Source organism: Podarcis gaigeae, assembly GCF_964106915.1.
Source record: "Podarcis gaigeae genome assembly, chromosome: 3".
Taxonomy (NCBI): Eukaryota; Metazoa; Chordata; class Lepidosauria; order Squamata; family Lacertidae; genus Podarcis; species Podarcis gaigeae.
Genome location: NC_139680.1, coordinates 64,605,072 through 64,623,357, shown reverse-complemented (window position 1 = coordinate 64,623,357; position 18,286 = coordinate 64,605,072). Strand labels below are relative to the sequence as shown.

Genomic DNA, 18,286 nt, shown 5'->3' with positions numbered 1-18,286 from the left:
ATGTGCTATGATCCCAACTGCAATTGCTCTTCCACCCACTGACAGCTGTAATTAATTTAAGAAAAACAAGAGATGTGGCTGCAGTGGCAGTCTAAAATTTCAGCAATGCCAAAATTTGACTCCCCCTTCTCGCCTCTTGTGTTCCATGCTAAATAATACTTGCAGTGCTCCCGAAGCTCTGTGTCAAGTGCAACTGAACTGGTCACGTTTCCCTAAATCTGCCTCTGATAACTGCATACAGTGGTACCTCTGGTTACATAGTTAATTCGTTCCGGAGGTCCATTCTTAACCTGAAACTGTTCTTAACCTGAAGCACCACTTTAGCTAATGGGGCCTCTCGCTGTTGCCGCCGCGCGATTTCTGTTCTCATCCTGAAGCAAAGTTCTTAACCAGAGGTAATATTTCTGGGTTAGTGGAGTCTGCAACCTGAAGCGTATGTAACCTGAAGCGTATGTAACCCAAGGTACCACAGTACTATGCATTAAGGATAACAAGAAGTTTGCCCCAGAGATGTGTTATGAGCATATTCTTAGCTCACAAAGTACAATGATGAAGCCCAGAAGACACAGCTACTACTTCATATTAAATTAATATGAACACTAGATAATGTCACAAGATACTCTACAAAGCACAGGCCTTCCACAACAGATGTTCAAAGGTTCCTTGCAGACAAGTTAATGCAAAAAGTGTTCCCTGGCTGTTGATAGGGTGGAAACACAGATGATCACAAAGTAGGGAGCTGTTTACTGGTTCTTCCATAGCAAAAGTAAAGGTGAATAAATAGGTAGCAAAAGCATTCATCTAAGTATGTGGTACATTTGGTCTAGGAGATAAGTTATGTCATCACAGGAAAGAGACACTTTCAGTTGGCCATGCTGACTCTTCAGCTCTAGTTAAGTTTGCCAGCCAGTCCCGGATTACCGAATAGGCAGACTAAACACATGCTTAGGGCACCAGTAAAGTAGAGGCACACAGACACAAAGAGATTTTTTTTTAAAAAAACGACTTATGTTTGCCAAGCAAACCTACAAGATACCTTGTAGCAGTCATCTTCTACTTCTGAGTGTTTAGGCCATGGCATTGGGCTTCTATAGCCAAGTGATGTTAGATATTCCTCTTGTCACCCAAACATATATTGCGTGTTTTTTCATAGGTTTCTATAGACCTATCCTTAGATTAAAGATAGAGATAAAACAAGCAAGACTGGTTTAAGCTTTTGTATATCACAAATATACTTTTCCACATCTATATACTCCAAAATAATATCCAGACCATACACTTTGGGTGGTAAAAGCAGCCACAATCAATGTAGCTTCACTCAACAACCGGGCAAAAGTAAAGTATTTTTCCAACAAGCTGGAAATGATTTCACACACAAACAAATTAACAAGCCACTTGCTTCCATCCTGATTTACCCCACTCATCAATTACATAACTTTTATTTATGCCTGAGGGCTGTGCTGTGCTCACAACTTGCTGGACTGTTCTCCCAGTTAATCTATTAGCTAGAGATGTAGCATAATTTAATCAGTTATTTCAATTTACCACTAGGAAACCACATTTATCACAATCATTTCCAATAGTATTGCTTCCAAGTACAAAATGCATCATTTTATCTCACTTTTAAATACTCCTTTACCTAGTGCAGGGTTGCCATACATCCAGGATTTCAACAGCTTTTCTGTCTGGGTTTTTACTGTTTGAAATACGGCAACCTTGTGCCAACATGATAAAACAGTTCTGTCTTTTGCTTCTTTTCCCAACCTGTCTTCTGTTACTTTATGCTAATAATTCTCAATCTTTGAGGATGAAATGATAAAAAGTGAAGATGAATAGTTCAATCTGTCCCAAGTTGAGGGTTTATCCAAAACAAGTCAGTTCAACGCATGCTTGTATTGTACTTTAGCACTTGCAAGACAGAACCACAAGTCCTAAAATGAAAGAAATTCAACATCACACCACATCAGCTTCATACATTGCTGTGTGGGGAAGTAGCCACATGTAGTCATTAAAGTTCCTTCTCACTCCAGCTTTTTAAAAGGCTAGATAAATAGAAGACTCTTAGAATATAAAGAGAAAACTTGTACAGAAACTGAAAATACAAGTCTTGGCAAAGTATATATATCATATGCCAGGAGTATGCCAGTGTGGTGTAGTGATTAAGAGTGGTAGACTCTTAATCTGGGGAACCGGGTTCACATCTCTGCTCCTCCACATGCAGCTGCTGGGTGACCTTGGGCTAGTCACACTTCTTTGAAGTCTCTCAGCCTCACTCACCTCACAGAGTGTTTGTTGTGGGGGAGGAAGGGAAAGGAGAATGTTAGCTGCTTTGAGACTCCTTTGGGTAGTGATAAAGCAGGATATCAAACTCTTCTTTGAGTACAGGGTCAGATTTAAGGTGCTGCTTTTGACCTTTAAAGCCCTTCACGGCCTAGGACCCTCGTACCTACGGGACCGCCTCTCCCGGTATGCCCCACGGAGAGCCTCAAGGTCCATAAATAGCAACACCCTAGTGGTCCCAGGCCCTAAGGAAGTTAGATTGCCTTCAACCAGAGCCAGGGACTTTTCAACTCTGGCTCTGGCCTGGTGGAACACTCTCTCTGTTCACACAGAGAGGGATGGGTTAAAATAATCTCAATGAATTCAGTGGAGAAACCCACACAGCTAACTCTACCCTCTCAGTCCTGTTGTCTTGCATGAACACAACTCATTATGCAGCAAATCATAGGAGAAGATGAGAAATATATAATCCCTAGATTGCAAACTCTATCAAGACATGAGTCACAGGACTACAACATTCAGATCCAATATCTATAGGGCTACAAACACACGTGGTGATGGGGCAATGTGGTGAAAGATTACGTTGTACAACAGCAAACACCCAAGCAAACAGCAAACACCACAGCAAACACCACAGTAGGAAGATCAGATGAATAATCACATTATCCTTACAAATTCTTTATGATAGGATTCCAAACTCAAACACCCTTCCAAGGATTACTAGCTCCACTGCAGGAACTAGGGCTGCCAAAACAACATATAGACAAGCAATGACGAGATTAATCAGAGAGACTCCCAAACATAGGTTATCCCTCCCTCCCCCACACCCCAACAAAGGAAAGGCCAAACAAGTACTGCTGAAAACAATGGAGACAACAGCCATCTTTACTGGTGAAAAGGAGATATTCTACTCCAGCTATTGATACTGCTAGCCACACACTTATGACCCATTCTTATTTGCAAGATTTGAACCAGCACAGGTGGTGAAGAACCAATGTAACTAGAGAATGAGTTCCACCGCAATGTCCCTATGTGGGTGAGCATTGTCTTACTGACAGCATTATATATTCCTAAAGATGGGCCCCCAGTCACATAAAAATCAAAGACACCAGATGTATGAACACCCAGTAGGACATTGGGAAGCTTGGCTGTGGCATATAGAATGGCAAAGCATAGAGGTGTTAGCACCTTTTGCTCAATATCATATTTAACAAGCACTGGAAAATTATATTGGCTGCTGCAGCTGTTACCCATTATTCATCATTATTCTCATGTCTCCCTTACTCATACAAGAAACCAGGCAGCTGTCCAATGCTAGCAGAAGGACAAACTCTGTCCAATCTGATGCAGATCACAACTGGGGCCTATGGCAGCATTCACCAGTACATCCACCCCAGTGGATAAGAAATTATTTGTGAAAATGGTTGCCAGCCTTTTAGTTCTTGCAGGGCTCCTGTTGCTATTAAAAGTATGTCACAGACACGGGTGCATCTGGCATGCATATGCAGTGAAAGTGGAAAATGTACTTGTTGCTTCTCTATCTGCCACTAGTTTTTTGATAGGAGCACAGCTTTTAGCTCCACTATTACCATTTGAAAAAATCTTTGACTGCTTCACTTCTCATTCTCCAACATACTTGTGGATCACCTTAGATCATGCTGAGACACACACTGGAAAGAGCCAGCAGGGTATCCTGGCAGGGCTGGGAATTTGCATGTACGAAAAGGTTGATCAACTTCCTGGAAAAACAAACTTTGACTCCTAACAAGGCAAGTAGAAGGCTGAATCAGATGAGGATGGCTGGACAGAGTGAAATAAATTCTAGCCAGTATGCAACTAAACAGTTCTTCAAGTACTTTTGGCTGCCCAACAAAAGTTCCCCATCCGCTTCTTCCTCCACACTCCCTAAATCTGCTCTGGATGGTTGTGGGGAAACCCAAAAATGGTTTAAGGAGCAGGGCTGAGGGTGCATGAGGAGAGGATAGGGAGGGAAGTTCCATTATGCAAGCAAACTGCTTACACTAGTGGAACTATTTAGTTGGATACCACCCTCTGAAATCTGTATGGGTCAGGCTGTTGGGAGAGTGAGGCTACTGGTCACTACACTAGTCACTCTGGATAGATGTACACATGGATGTGGCTCTTTTCATAACCTCATCCTGCTAGGTAAGTCCTTTCTCAATGGTCTCAGCCTGCGTACCAGATGGAGCTGGTAAAAAGCTGCCCTGGACACAGAATTGACCTGCGCTTCCATGGACCGCTGTGAGTCTAAAATGACTCCCAGGCTGCGCACCTGGTCCTTCAGGTGCACAATTACCCCATTCAGACCAGGGAGTTCCCCACACCTGCCCGCCCCCTGTTCCGCAGAAACAATACTCCTGTCTTGTCTGGATTCAACCTCAATCCATTAGCATTCATCCTCCAACTGCCTCCAGACACTCACACAGAACAGTCACCACCGTCACTAGTCCCGATTTAAATGAGAAGTAGAGCTGGGTATCATCCATATATTGGTGAACACCCAGCCCAACCCCAACCCCCAGTGATCTCTCCCAGAGGAAAGATAGAATGGAGCCCTGAGGCACCCCACAAATGAGTGCCCAGGAGTCCGAACACTCATCCCACAACACCAATCTCTGGACACAGCCCAGGAGGAAGGAGTGGAACCACTGCATAGCAGTGTCCCCAGTTCCAAACTGCCCAAGACGGTCCAAAAGGATTCCATGGTCGATGGTATCAAAAGCTGCCGAGAGATCCAGCAGAACCAGGAAACAGCTTTCACCTCTGTCCCTAGCCTGCTGGAGATCATCAACCAGCACAACCAAGGTGCTTTCAGTCACATGATAGGGCCTGAGTCCTGACCGGAAGGAATCCAAATTGTTCACATCCTCCAGCAACCACCCGCTTAGTCACCTTGCCCAGGAATGGAAGGGTGTGTGTGTGTGTGTGTGTGTGTGTGTGTGTGTGTGTATTGGTGGGTGTGAAGAGAGAAAAGGATGTCTACTGAAAATGGTGGAGATGAAAAGTGGGCAGTAGATACTTAATGAGTGTTGTAATTGCTAGGTAGAAGGTCAGAAAGTGTTCTCAGTACTGCCAACTGATTAGCGGCAGGGAGTGGCTTTGATTGCATTAGGCTGCAGGATAAAATATTTAGCACATCTAGGTGTTCTATGGCGAAGGTCATTCAGGTGCCAGGATATTCTCCTCTCCATTTCAACAAGCAGTGGTGTCTGATCATTTGTCGCTGAGAGACAGACAAAATTGAAGTATGAGGACAAAAGTGGGGGCAACGTGGCAGTAGGTTTGCTCCATGCTGTTATTTGTAAATCTGTGATTGAAAAGCATAATATGGGTGCAGATTGAATGATACAGAGCATTTTACCAAATGTTGCAGCTGGGTGACACAAATATAGCTCAGTTTTGCATAGTAAGCTGTATCTGTGTTCCTTTGTGAAGGGTAAAGCAAGCACAGACCACCTCACCATTTAGGCTTTTAAAATGTGTTCCCTGTACTTTATGGAGCATATCAGGCTCATTAGTCTCAAGGGAATCAGACTGCCTTGATACAAATTTCATTTTCAGTAATAGCGCAAATTGGTAATGCTAAAATAGTCACTCAAGCATACAACCTTTTCCTGGGTAACAGTAAATGGTTTATTGCTTTCGAGCACTGTCACCGGTACATAGTATCAGCTTTGGTATGCAAAAGCTATAATTGGGAGATTCACAATTTAGAAGATGTTCGAGCTGTATATGACACTATATAAAAATATAATATTTATTTATGATGAGTGATGTGGTGAGTTCAATTACATGTTTCATCTTTTTAAAAAATAAATACTTAAGAATTAATTGATGCCTGCATGGTGTTAACAGCATGCCGCTGATTTCAGTGTGTTTCAAATCAAAGTGTACTTTTCTCGCTAGTCTATAAGGTGCATCCCAGGTTTTCCAATTCCTTTCATTTTCCCTGTAAAAACATGGGGCCAGATTTGACTAAGTAGTTGCACTAGTGGCAGCCAACCCAATGAGTGCTGCTAGTGGAACAGGGATTTCTCCCTGAAATTGGCTCTGGTGCGTCAGGAGAACCCCCAGAACAGTGAATGGGGATGGGTGGAAAAGGGAGATTGTTTAGTTTGGCAAGCAGAAATACTCTCACTGACAGAACAATTGTAACAGCGTAGTGTTGAACTCCACCCATGGTATGTCCTAGTGTTGTGCTGAAAAATTGTTCAGTCTTTTTTCCTCAATTTATGAGAAAAGAAAATGCACTTGAAAATTACAGAAGGGGTGATAAAAATTCAATGACATTCTCATGGGTGTGCTGCAGAGCTTTTGTTGTTTGTGTATTACTATTGAGATTTTTTTTTCAAGTGGTCAAGGACTTTGTTGAGAGTCCTTTCATTCTGCGAACAATTACCTCACTGGTCTGCATTCTGCCAACTTCCCATATGCCCATGCTTCCTGAAGACAGACCCCAGTATGTCCTCACGTGGCTTTACTACAAGCCTGAGGAGATGAAGAGGCTGTCTATCATGCTCAAGATAGCTATTCAGTGTTGGTTTTTAAAAAGAGCATTCTGGTCATTTTTAAAGGAACCAATGATTATTACTGTTTTTTTAAAAAAGGAACAAGGGTAGCCAACATAGTGTACTCCATATGTTGCTGGACCAAAGCTCCCATCAGCCCTGAGCATCAGCCATGAGAGCTGAGAGTTGGAATCCAACAACAGATGGAGAGCACTACATTGGCTCCCTTCATTTTACAGTGGTACCTCAGGTTACAGACACTTCAGGTTACAGACACCGCTAACACAGAAATAGTACCTCAGGTTAAGAACTTTGCTTCAGGATGAGAACAGAAATCGTGCAGCAGTGGCGCGGTGACAGCAGGAGGCCCCATTAGCTAAAGTGGTACCTCAGGTTAAGAACGGACCTCCAGAATGAATTAAGTTCTTAACCCGGGGAAGAACTTTCTTTTAAAAAACAAAATCAGTTAGCATACTAAGCTCAGGTACTTTGCAGTCAACCTGTCCAGCTTCTAGGATTCCAATTAAAGCTCATAATATATCATGGGTAGGCAAACCAAGGCCCGGGGTCTGGATCTGGCCCAATGGCCTTCTAAATCCGGCCTGTGGATGGTCCGGGAATCAGCGTGTTTTTACATGAGTAGAATGTATCCTTTTATTTAAAATGCGTCTCTGGGTTATTTGTGGGGCATAGGAATTCATTCATCCCCCCCAAAATAATATAGTCCGGCCCCCCACAATGTCTGAGGGACAATGGACTGGCCCCCTGCTGAAAAAGTTTGCTGACCCCTGTAATATATCATGAGGTAGCTCTTCCTGTGGGGCTTCTTCAGATCAGGAAGCATGGGCAACCAGGGAGACTGCAGAAAACTGGAGAAATGTTGAAATGTTGAATATAAAGTAAAACACACTCCACTATCATACATCTCTAATAAAAGCAATAAAACTAACAACAACAATAATAATAAACGATAAAGCACCCTGAAAATGATGCAGAAAAAGTGATGCCGATTCAGAGAAATTGAGGCTACATTTTAGCACAGCACTAACATCTATTAGTAAGTGATTGGCAGCCATCAACAAACAAAATACATGACTCTGAAATTAGAATTTATGTATGTGACAAATATATTCAGTAAAGCTGAATGGTATCCTTAACAGGAAAAGGAATTATGTTCTGATATAGTGCACATAATGCTCACAAAATATGAATCTCTTTAGCAATGACAAATTTCTCAAAATCAGGCAGAACTTGTAACAAGTGAACAAAATACACTAATTTACAGATGAGACAACGAAACGCTATACTAATAAAGTCAGAGCTTGCTGTTTCTTAATAACAAGCTGTCAGAGTAGCCAGAGTTTGCTTAGATGTCAAACTTCCTCTTCTCAGAAGGCATCTAATAGATATGAGAGTCATTCCACTGGGATGTTTTGATTCCACTGTTTGCAAAATGGAATTTGATATTATATGTACCACAAGACAGCTCTGGAACCCTTAAAACAATTCTGTGTCAAAAAAAGAATGTACAGGAAGATACTTTACAGACAAACAAAATCACATCACTGCATCATGTAACTAGATTATTATTTATCAAGAGCAGATTTCCGACCCTATCTGGTACCCTCTCTGTTTTCCACCTTGCCCCAGGGCATAACACATTGCTGTGCAGCATATTGCCTTATGAATCTTCTTCAAGTACCCAATTATCCTGGTGCACCAGACTTGTCATTATCATGACAGCTGTGTGCAGCTTACTGTACATGTTGTCAGAGGTGAAAGATTGTGCACCAGCACCCTCATATCCCTCATTGAATTTCCATTACAATGCAGAGAAGTGAAGGAAAGAAAGAAAGACAAGGGACAAAAGTAGAAGATAAGAGAGGCAGTCACTCACATGCACTCAAGAGATCATTTGAGAAGTCAATTAGGTTGAAGTCCACTTAAAATAAGTTGCTGCGGAGATATGTTATTTTTAAAATAAAAGGACTTTTCTGAGTAGATGTATTCCTAGTTGATTCACATTGCATTTTCAGCAACACTTGGGAGCAAGGTCAATTGTATTTGGTTGAATTTACTTCTAAATAGGGATGGAGGAAAAATTCAATTCAGTACATATTTAAAGCCAAATCTATCAAATTTGCACATTTTAAAGCAATATGCTGGTTAAAACACAAATTCTCACTTTTCAAAATTTTGCAATGCAGTTCTCCAACCAATGTTTACAAAAATGCATATATTATGTGTAGAAAGATCATGACATTAGTAAAAAATAACCTACAAAATGCATTATATTAGGAAAAATTGCTTACAAAGATGTGTACATTAGTCAACGTTGCATATAAAAATGTGTCTATTAGGATAAATTCACACTAAAATGCTTAGGAAATTTTCATGAAGATGTTTTTATCATAAAAAAATGCAAATTGCTGAAGATATGATAAACTGAAATTAGGATTAGATAAATAAGAAACTGAGAGAACAGAGACTGACACATCCTTCCATGCTAACTTCCAAATAAACATATTTAGGCTGCATGGATGCACTCCTAAACAAACTTAAAGCAGCAAAAATAAACCCCACTATTATAAAAATGAACCAAAACATTCCCTATTGCCCACAAGAATAATTTAAGAACAAAAATAGACTAGTCTACATTAAAAAATAGTTTTGCCCCTAAAGCAGAAATAGCTGTCCTCTTCAGTTTATACCTACACAAAACAAAGAATGTTCCACATTCAGACACAATACTTGGACTATGAGCTCAAGGAAACATGAAAACTTTCTTCACAAAATCAGTGCACAGTCTCAGCATTAGTTCAAAGTACAGGATATATGATTCCTAAATCTGTAAGCAGAGTCCTAAAATTAATGGCTAGAAGATAGCCAAGCCATTGTCCCAATTCAAAGATGTTGTCCCATGCAACTTCTGAAGAGCAGGGTGGTCTCCAGTGATAAGACTACACTGAAAGTGTGTGCTCTTGCAGGTAGGCCATGTCTGTTCCTTGGCACTGGGGCCAGAGTCAGTTCCTCTGACTCTTCAACCACCTCTGACTTAGCCAGCCCTGCTGGCTGGTCAGCTACCATAAGAACTTCACTTTCAAGGAATAGAGTAGGGGTTGGCTCAGACAGCTCCTTTCTCCTTCTGTGATGTCTAGCAATAAAGAACTTCGCCCAAGTCATTGCTTCGCTTTTCCCCACTTCTCAACTCTGGATCCTCCTCCTCTGCCAGATTTTGTCATCCCTATCCCAGTCTGGTTGGCACCATGGAACCCATGACAAAGAAAGGAGAAGAAGAAGTCATGGCAAATGAAGAAAGGAATGAAAATATTTTCCTTAACTTTACTCTTCACTTGTGTCCAGGTTAACAACCAGTGATTCACCCCTCCCCAGAACATTTACAGAAGATGACAACAAACATGGTGAGAGGCCTGGAGGCCAAGTTGAAGGACTTGTGTATGTTTAGCCTGGATAATTAAGAGGTGATATAACCATCTTCCAATATTTGAAGGGCTGCCAAATAAACTGATGAACGAAATAGGTTCTCTCTTGCTTTAGAAGGTAGCAATGGAACCAATGGTTTCAAAGTACATGAAAAAAGTTTTAGACTAAACATTAGCAAGAACTTCTTGATGGGACAACCTGTCTCCGCTTGTGATAGGGAACCTTCATCATTGTGGGCATATCAACATGCTTAATGTGATTATTGGAAATTGTTCTTCAGACTAGCAGAATGATAAATCAAAGCTATGTTAACATTATTAGGAAGAAAACAAGGGATAAGAAGGAACCAACGATAATCCTAAAAGAAAAAAACCCAGAATTTCTGGATTATATAGTAGCAAAAGTCTTACCAAGGGACTAAAACAAACAGTTAATCTGCAAACCATAAAAATGCACCACTTTTATCAGTTGTTATGAAGTATTTGCAGTGGCGTAGCGTGGGTTGTCAGCACCCAGGGCAAGGCAAGTAATTTGCACCCCCTAACCCGTGGATTTGCGCCCCCTAACCCTAACCCCCAGATGTTGCGCCCGGTGCGGCTGGCCCCCCCTGCACCCCCCCGCTACGCCACTGAGTATTTGGTGTTTTAGAGCAGCTAATAATTTCTATTCATATCACATGGTTGTAAACTTTTTTATAATAAAAAAGGTTAAAATGTTCTAACAGTGGGGTGCTTTATTCTTTTTATGACAATATTGCTGATGTTCTTTCCTCTTTTTAAATGGATTTTGTACTGTTTAAAGCAAATATGAAAGGTATGTTCAGTTTTAGTACACACTTGACTATCTACTTCTGACTTGAAGCATAAATGTGAACAATATCATCTTGCATTGTAAAAGGTTATCATAAATGTCTGCAGTAATTTAATGTTTTCTTTTAGTGATTTCCATCTTATATTTACACGAGTCTGATGCTGTCTTGCATATAGGGATGTTAAAACACATGTCTGGTTTGTTTGTTTTTTAAGTTTCATTATTAAACCTATAGGACATGATTCCGATGGACTCCTTAATCCTGTTTGATTTTATAGTTTAATATTGTACTTAGATTATGTGTAGTATTTCTTCAGCAAATAAAAAGAATCTGACTATGAAAATCTGCGCTGCTAGCAAGGAATTGTATTGACACCTAGATATACTGAAAAACCTTGAACATGAAAAGGCTGCAGCCCCCCTAGATTCAATCTAACAGAGGGGGGTCTAGCTGTCCTTCCATCAACAAGAACAGAAATTCACACAATACAGAATTCCAATTTCACGAGAGGAGGAGGGCGGGGAGGGGGGGAACAGTGCATCTCTGGACAGGGAAATAAAACCAGTAACTCCATGAAAATGGTTTAGAACCCTATGAGCAAAGCCTTGTTGTCACAACCCCATACTGATCTGCAATAAGATTTCCCTTGGAAAGCTACCGGTATGTGGGAAACACCCACCATTTCATAGAATGAAGCATCTGAGCGGGGACAAAAATATTTGGATTCAATTCATCTGAAGCTCAAAGCCCAATAAAAGGGACAGGAACACCACTTGATTATGAAATTATCTTTGGTAAAAATAATTACAGTATTCCAAGGCTAGGGAATGAAGACAAGCTTTGGAAGTAATATGGATCTTGGAGGCAAGACATTTGATAGCTGCCTGGGGAGAGAAAGAAAGAACAAGTTCCGGTCCAAGCTGAGTTATCCTGATGCGAAGACATTGTGAGGGCTCCAGATTGGTTTTTATTCTGTTAAGCAGCAGAACTCTTCTGCAATGGAAACAGGAAGACAGCTAAGATAGGGTTGACAAATTTCAAAAAATGAAAACCTGGCTGTTTAGCTATTTTTGCAAAATCGCAAAGAAATTGGACGTTTTTGAGCGATTTCTGAGGAGGAAGAGTGGGAAAAATGACACTATTGACATGGGCTGCCATACGCCTGGATTTTCCTGGACATTTCATCACTTTCCACCTGGATATTGCCTGCAGCTGCAGTATTTTGGATATGTCTGGGAAATTCTGGACGTGTGGCAACCATAACTAGGATCAAGTGGTTCCAAAATGCAACGGTTTAGAAGAGACCACATCCTGGAATGAGCAGGACATAAAGGATATAAAGGCCATGGTCAGTACAGCACTGTCATACTCACAAGGGAGTCTTCAGTGGACAGTTCTACAATATTATCATATACCTCTTCCATAAATTGTGGTGAATCCCTGCTATATGCACACAGAGTATATAAATATTTCTCACAATGTTTCACAATAATGAAACAGGGATGGAGATAAGAAATCAAATTGCAAAGTATTGTACATTTCTCAGTATGTTTGTCATGGGACTGATTTTATGTGGTACAGTCATGATTAACTTCCTTTTTATAAGATTAGAGAAAAGTGCTATAATATGCTTATAGGCCAATAACAAATGAGGAGAATTGATGGACACTATTTTCTAAGTCATCTCAGGTAGCAGCAAAGACACTGCTTGTGTAAAGCGGCTATCAGAGGCTTTCAACATCATTTATTAGAACAAGTAATTCTGGGGCATAATAAATTATGTTCTACTTAGAATGCCAAATGTTCAGACTAATGATATATTTTACCAATTCAAGTTCTCCCTTTTTGCTGACTTTCACTTGTTTTTTCTTATGGAATACACAGTGATTTTTGTTAACTCATTCAAGTTAATAAGTGTAAATTCAAGGGTACTTGGTGTACATACATTGAATGAACACTTAATACTACTGACCAATACATGCATATGTTTGTTGTTCAGTACTATTCTTACATTGTAAGATGGATTCTCCTATTTCCCCAGAAAAAACACAGTTGGGTGGCTGACTTGAAAATTAATCAGTCTTGCAAACCAAAAGCTTAGTTCCATACTGGATTTCCCCCTTAACTGCAAATGCACATGCAGTGTTTGGATAATTGGGTGTCATCCTTCCCTAGCCCTTTTGTTTAACTTTCAATTTTTCTGTTGTTCAAAGACAGCTGCAAGTATTTATGAACTCCTCTCTTAAAATCTTACAAAAAACTTTGCTATGCAGAGAAAGCATTCATTCATTCTGGACAATTCATATTTTATAAACTAGCATTCAAAGGAGAGCTGATAAGTTATTACAGTGACCATCAGCTTACAATGAAAACAAAAATTATTTGTAACATTTGCAACCTGATCATACACATTTCCCCCCTGAATAAAGTCCCACTATGCTGAATAGAACCTACCCACAGGTGCACCTGGAAGATACTGAATATTTTAAAAGTATATAAAAAGGAACATTATTTGTACTTGTTTCTAACCAATAGTTGAAATAATTATAAGGCGTAAAATTAGGATTGTACCTCTGGCCTTGGATTTGATATTTTGTTTCCAATTGAGGAAGAAAAGGAGGAGGGAAATACACAATTTCTCTATATTAAATTAATTACACCCAACAAATGGCAAAACAAATTGTGACATGAACTTTACATAGCCCAATTTCTTTTCAGTCACGGGCTGGGGCAAAGTGTCATTTGCCTATTTGTTTCAACTAACAGTTGGACACACTTTTGCATGGTAAGCTGCCTCCCTAATAAACGATGTTTGACAGCATAATTTACGAACCTTCTCTGGAGCAAAATGGAGGCGCCACAGAAATGGGCAAGACTGATCATTCCCTTCGTAAGGTATAAATAATCATTCACTGCATGCCAAAAATTTATCTATACATTACTATGTATATCTAACAATAAGCATGCATGTTTCATTTCTTCTGAATGCTATGAATAAATTCAAAAGCTCACCCCGCCCAAATATAATAGGAACATAGAAAACTGTCTTATACTGAATCAGGTCTATCAAGCTCAGGAATGGGTAACAATTTTCAGACCAAGAACCACATTCCCTTCTGGTGGGGCATATGCTAGTCGGGGGGTGGGGGGAGAGACAGAGGCAAAAATGGGATGAGCACTGGGTAGGAAGCAGAGGTTGTGAGCCTGGGAAGAGTCCAGATAAAGAGACCTAGAGGGTTGCATTGGCCCCTGGGCCTGGGATTGTTCATCTCTGATCCAGCTCAGTGTTGTCTACTCTGACTGGAAGGGGCTCTTCAGGGTTTCAGACAAAGGAAATTCCAATCCTACCTGGTTATTCAAGGGATTGAATCTAGGACTTTCTGTAGGCAGATACTCTGCCATTGAACTACAGCCCTTCCCCAATCTTCCTTACATTTGTAGATTATTGGGTTTGAAGTTGCTGAATGTTTTAACTGAAGTTGTGGCCAAGTTTCATGTTAACTGGTGTGAACAGGCATTGTATACTCCCTTCTCCTCTCCTCCTCTTACAGACCCAAAAGGTGGAGTTAGAAATTATCACTTCTGATTTTGGTTAAGTATAATACATCCAAATGAGCACCTAGGGTTGACATTACCTATGGTTAATTTGAACAGCAAGGTTAATAAACTATGGTTTGAAGTTGATTTGTTTGAAAGCTAACCATATTTGTTTTAAACCCACAATTCCCAGATGAGCTGAAATGATGAACCATGGTTAACTACACACAAAGCTTCAAAAATCCTTCTCCTGGTCACAAAGGAGGAGAAGGGAGGAAGTGTGTGCAAGTCTGATAAGACACACAGAGTTGCTGCCACAGCTCCCCCTCACACACACATTGTAGTCCAAAAAATGTGCAGAGAATTTAGAAACTGTAAGTAGTAAGCACAACCCTCCCTCAGCCCCACCCCAATAAAGGCACTGCAGTGAAAATATTTAGCAAAACCATACTTTCAAGAAAATGTTTCCATTAAAAACCAACAAGATTTTACTACAATAACTCTAGTAGCTATTTAGTGTAAATAGGTGTGCTGAAAAGATTTGTGTTTGAATCAATCAATCCTTTTAACTGAATTATCTGCATGTGTGTAACAGTGGATCTGGACAATTCTAAAAAAAACACCCTTGCTTTACTCCAATAATTAAATAAATATATTCATTTTAAAATCTCAAAGTGCATCTTTCTTTCTTATTTCCTTCCTTTCATTTGAATGTCTTTTTTCAGCTTTGTTGGGAACATTTCAGTGAACCTTTTTGCATATGCTACACCTCAGGGATTTAACCATGAATTAATTTGATTGTTGTTTTTTACATATGGATGGCCATATGCTTTATCAACACATCTGTATGCTTTTCCTTTGGCTGTGCCTCAGCATATTTAGTTATATATATTTTTAAACATGGCAAGTTTATTATCATTCATCCCTACATGCCATAAAAGCCTATCAAAAATGCAGAACAAATTGCACACACTTCTCTAGCTGCTGTGGTCTTCCTCTGCATTTATAATATAGAGCACAGCATTTTGTTATCTCTTAGACGCATGGACAAGGGACTTGAATAGATGGACCCTCTAAAATTTGTTGCAGAAATAACCCTGAGCAAATTGATTAAGGGAGCCTCGACACTAGGCATTTTTCATTCACTCGCTTTTTACTGAGCACCCATGTGAGGCTATCATGCCATCATTCTCATCCTGTATTTTCCCTGTGTTTTTTTCTAACTATTTTTGTTAGAAGAATGGAAAGGTAGTAGAACCTCCACAGCTACAGAAGCCTTTAGCACTACTCTTCTATCTTTTTTTAAAAGGTTGGGTGTCATTGGCAGTGACACAGTCATATAACCTTTGTGATGAGCAATATTTTATACCCCATTTTTTATAAAAACACTAAAGTGTTTTTCCAGCTGCATTTTTTAATGTAAGAGACAAATCATATTATAATGCTTTCGTGCTACAACTGTGTACAAAAAATAATTGTTTGAAATACCAGTCACATTTATGGCTTACCATCTCTTTTTGTGACGTCCCTGTGCTACTTTATTCTCAACTCAAAAAAACTTGTATTCTTATGCTGTGAGCCACCCTGAGATCTATGATGAAGGGTATTATACTAGGGTTGCCAAATTTGGAAGGGAGGGGGAGAGGACAGCAGGGGGAGTGGGGGGAGCACCGGAGCTGGTTCAGCTGGGGAATGGGAACCTTCCCACTCCTCAGCTGAGCCACGCAAAACTGCCCCGATGTTCCCACTGTTTGCCTGCTACCAAACAAAAAAACCCAGACATTTTGCCAAGTTATTAAAATCCCCCCAGACCCATATTTTACCTCCAAAAAGGAGAACGTGTCCGGGAAAATCCGGACGTATGGCAACCGCATACTATACAAATTTAATTAATTAATCGTAGCCAGAATGTGGATTCCTTCATGCATTAACTTCATCAAGGGGGTGTCCATGTGCTAAATGGGACCACATGTCTCCCTGGGCCTATCCCTGACATCTACACATTGAGCATGGATGTCTAAACTGGGAGGCCAATATATGAAGAACACTAAATCAGGTTCCCAGATTTCAATGAAACCTACGTGCATCGGCTTTTTTTTGGCTCAGACATTCACATCTAAAGCAAGAATGTTGAGGATGGAACTTGGAACTGCATAACCTCAGAGACAGGCCCAGATGCACAGCCCTCCAGCATTAAATGACAAATCTTCTTGTTCTGTTAAATGCAACATATGATATAATTTTTGTATTTAAACAATTTTAAAATAATGATATCATTATTATTACAGGAGGAAAATATATTTATATCTTCATATTTTTAACACATCTATAAGTAAAAGAATGCGGTTGTCCTGCCATGATTATGTTTATCACGCCTTCTGGATCATCATGTATCTTGAGTTCTTCCTCAGTTGCATATTTTCCTTGTATTTTCTTTCCTCTCCCTGCCTCCACATTGGGCACAATGTCATGTTAAATTAAAGCCTTCTGGTCACAATGAGCAGGTGTTATGTGAAATGCAAAGCCACATGTCAGTTCATGACAACCTTGAAATCAAGTGTCATTATTGTAATGAAAAGGGCCAACCCTGTCTTTTCCATTACCCTTCCTTAAGGGTTATTTCTATAAGCCAGTGTGGCCTTTTCTAATTCTTAAAACAACAATCCACAATACCCATAAGCAACTGAAGAGGACTGCAACAAATAGAGTGGAGAGCGCTAAGGAAAAAATAAATGGTTGTAGGGGAAAACATAACCTAGTATAAAAGCTTACAGTATAGTAGTTCACATTTCACTTCGCTCCAACATTCACCAACACTTTGTTTAAACCTTTTAACATGAAAGGAAAAAATGATGCTGTTAACAAACGTCATGTTTTTTCACTTTAAAAACCTGGGCACAACACCCTGGGGTTTTCTTTCTCTGAAGTGCCTTTGCAAGATGTAATGAAATTGAAGGTAGACATCCAAGAGAACAGTTATTACTTCTCAATTCCTCTTAAGAAAAAGAAAGCTGTTGACTTCCTGCGTTTCGTCCTACTCACTTTGAGCTCCTGTTCAAGGTAAGTGGCCATACAGAGCACACTCAGAGATATCTAACACACCCTCAGATAGGAACTCATACAAACTGTTTCTGCGCACATACCAAATGGCTAAACACCCCAGAGAAATAAATGGAACTGTAAACTTTAACATTAGATTTGTTGTAAATAAAAACTTACTAACAGCTTGCAGATATCTTTACCAGCCATGCATAAGACTGACTAATGTGTAAGTGACTCATAATCCTATTTAGTTACAGCCATTGCTTAATACCAGATTCAGAACAGGAAGTGGTACTGAGGTGTGGCCTGGGCAGGTTTAAGATTAAAGTTGCCCTTCAGGCATAAAAGCAACAAATTGCACATTCAGATTCCCCAAATTTGATGGAAAAAGAGTAACTGCATCAATTAAGGTATATATTTTTTTAAAAAAATCAGTATTACTTACACAGTCTAAAAGTAGTTTCACCAGGAAAAAATGCTATTGGTGCTTGTACCATTGATAGGACTCATAAACACTACATTGGTAAAATACATTAAATAACTCCTGTGAAGCAGAATGTACACCTATTTATATAGAGTGCTTGCTAGGAAAATGCAAAAGATAGAGATGGTAAGATTTTATGGTGTTCTCCACTTATGTTAG

At 40.0% G+C, this 18,286-nt stretch overlaps 2 protein-coding genes across 4 annotated transcripts in view; both read right to left on the bottom strand.

Moving 5' to 3' along the window:
- Positions 1 to 18,286, bottom strand: part of SASH1 (SAM and SH3 domain containing 1) — a 552,112-nt gene that overhangs the window by 441,747 nt on the left and 92,079 nt on the right. The window lies entirely within an intron of this gene.
- GINM1 (glycosylated integral membrane protein 1) overlaps positions 1 to 18,286 on the bottom strand; it is a 785,919-nt gene that overhangs the window by 763,577 nt on the left and 4,056 nt on the right. The window lies entirely within an intron of this gene.